We start from the raw sequence: 3,249 nt of genomic DNA, 5'->3' as shown, positions 1-3,249 counted from the left end.
AATAGTGAGGAAAACATCATACAGTTTTATTACTTTTAAAACTATTCTTTAAGACCATAAAGGTCATAGATATCATTGTCAAAAATAGCAGTGTTTACTGTATAGGCAACAATAGGGTTTTTTTAAAAAAATATTTATGTACTTTATCTTGCTGAAAATAAACATTTAAGTAACTTTATATGCATTTGTGTACACAATTATATATGCACTCAGCAAACGGAAGGGAGAGACTAAAGTTAGTTTACAAACACAATTGGGCTTTAGGGGAATACATTTCAAATAACTGGTACCATATCATCATATTTAAGAAGATATCTCTTTGGAAAAATTTCCATGAACACGAGATGATTAGAAGCAAGCAAATGATAGACACCAACATTTCATCTCTGCATGCAATTATGTTATGAATTAGAAATACTATTATGTTGGTGCTCCATAATTAAGTAAGCAATTAAAAACAAAAACAGTTCATTAACAAATTGTCCTAGCTATACCGACAAGTGCCCGATGAGGTCACGGTCACAGCAGTTGCACGAGATGATGACTAAGTTTTCCTGAGAGCACAAATCCCAACCAACAGCAATGGCTCCATTTTAATTCATGTGTTCTATAAATACCAATTTGGGGTGGAAAAACTGAAATAAACATTGCAGGCAAACGTGGGGAAGGGAAGAGCTCTGTGTGGTAAGTTTTTGTGCCATTTGTTAAAAGAGTATGACTGTGATCAAAATAAAAATATCAGTTTTTTTCAAAAATGAAAATATGATTTCCTCAGATACTTAATATAAATGTAGCAATTTTGTTATAAATCTCTGCACAGTTAATACATTCGGTGTCTCTACTTTTGAGAAACTTTTGCTTCTATCTTAACGAATATGGTGACTAGAAATCACCGATCCTAGCAGTAACTAAGATTCCCCCTACTTGTCTGGATATTTTTTTAATGGCCAATTCATAAGTGGTTTTTTTTTTTTTAATATTTCCCATCATTTCCGGAGAAATCATATAGTGTCGCACGCAAAAAATGTTATATCAACAATGAACGCACTTGATAAATAAAAATGAAAAAAAAAGTGAAATTGTTAATCCCTGTACTAATTATTTGTCCCATTTTTGTTAATACAAATTAAATGTTTCACTTGGTTAATGACAAGTTTGATCAAACAGTTCATAAACTGATGGATTGACTTTGAAATGAATTCAGGGGAAAAAAAAAATGACATGATGTGGAGCTGGCAAAGGGCCGCCTCTAGTGGGAACAGATGCCCAACAAATTTGGCGAGTAGTTTTGTTCTCTTCTATCTGTTGCAGTTCACAATCCTAATGAATGTTATGTTTAAATAACATGAATAAAGATAAAGTGAAAATGAATTCAACTCCAGTTTGAGCAGCAGAATAAAAATGAGCAAACTGTATTATCTTCTGCCACCTAATCTGGGTTGAATTTCCTCTGTATCTTTTTTTTGTTTGTTGAAGAATCCTTTTCTTGAGTCTCCTTGGCCATTGACAAGGTCTTTTGAGATGAATATGAAAAGATAGATTTAAAGGTTAAGGCCAGGGTCAGATGGTTGCAGATGTTTTGTGAAAGATTGTTCGGTTCAGTTTGTGGTACTCCTCCTGACTAAGGTATTTCAAACAGGCAGACTCATGGCCAGCAACTGTCAATGAATGTTGTTTGTCTCACAATTGATCCATGCAAACACAAACACCGAGTAGAAGGAGTGTTTGTTTTTTCTTAGGCGGATAATTCTCCCCCAGCCCAAAGACTTCTTCTAAAGCCAGAGAAAATGCTGTTTTTATTTCTAGAAAGTAGGATATTTTAGGTTTGGCTCTTCAGAGGACCATCAGAGATCATTTTTTCAGGGGCAAATGATGGCACCATTTGATAGAAATTGATTAGACTTAAAAGGTTGTGAATTTGGGGAGAGGAAGAGAAAGGAAGTAGGGCTGAGATATGAGAAACAAAAGATAAATTGACCAATCTTTTATCTCTCGACTTTAAATTTGAATTAACAGATGATGTGGAAATAAAAGGACAAGAATTCATGGAGGTCATACTGCCTGTCATTGAAATAATTTGTTATTTCATAGATTTATTTCAAACAATGTCTTCCCATATGAGAGGTTAGAATTCATAGGTATGTGCGTGTGTATGTATGCACATACATATGTATGTACATCAGACTGTTAAAGAGGATACACACTTACATATTCTTTTTAGAGAGAGAGAGAGAGAATTTTAATATTTATTTATTTTTTTGGTTAGTTTTTGGCGGACAAACATCTTTGTTTGTATATGGTGCTGAGAATCAAACCCGGGCTGCACACATGCCAGGTGAGAGCGCTACCACTTGAGCCACATCCCCAGCCCTACATATTCTTTTTTTAATAATTATTTTTAGTTGCCAATGAACCATTTATTTATTTATTTATTTATTTATGGTGCTGAGAATTGAACCCAGTGCCTCACACAGGCCAGGCAAGCACTCTACCACTGAGCCACAACCTCGGTCCTCACATATTCTCTTCATAGTCAGATTGCATTAGATGAGAGATATTTCCTGCAGCAATATCTTAAGGGTTCTCACTATAAGAATTTTTATTTACTGTCTCTACAGGTTTATAAACATGATTAAAACATTTCCCTGGGCCATTTTCCAACTCTTCCTTTGAGTGTTTTAACTTCAGGAACAAACACTGAAGTCCTGTAGTTAATTGGCTAAAGCCAATGGGATGGTTCCTTTTCAACAACATATAATCCAGAATCTATGAGTTAAGGGTATTTCCCTGCTTAGATCTTGTAAAGATGGTTTTTAACTCAAGTATGTTTTAGAAAATTCTACATGAAAATATCTGGGATCTTGTAAAGTAGAAAAGACTAGATTTTCTAGTCAACACTTGGATATGAAGATTTTATGGCGGCTTCTTTCCTGTCTTCTGTTCAGTGATAGTCACTCTTACATTTATATTCTTCTGAATTTTATTCTGCCTAATGCTACTGGGGCAACTGTTTATTATTCTGACATGTTTCTTTGTGAAATAGCTGCTTCATCAGGATTATTTTTAAAGGACCAAAAGCCCCTCAAGTAATTACCCTCTCTAACTTCCTGTAAAGGAGGGCAGATAGTGATCCTTGTCATCACCAAAGGCAAATCTAGAATTTCCCAGTGTTTTAAATACTTAACACACCACACAATGTAATCCAGTTTTTTTTTCCTAAGATGAAAAATCAGATATTTTTTCTCCTTG

The sequence above is a fragment of the Marmota marmota genome, unplaced genomic scaffold (genome assembly GCF_001458135.2).
Source record: "Marmota marmota marmota unplaced genomic scaffold, marMar, whole genome shotgun sequence".
Taxonomy (NCBI): domain Eukaryota; kingdom Metazoa; phylum Chordata; class Mammalia; order Rodentia; family Sciuridae; genus Marmota; species Marmota marmota.
Note: the sequence above shows the minus strand (reverse complement) of the source record.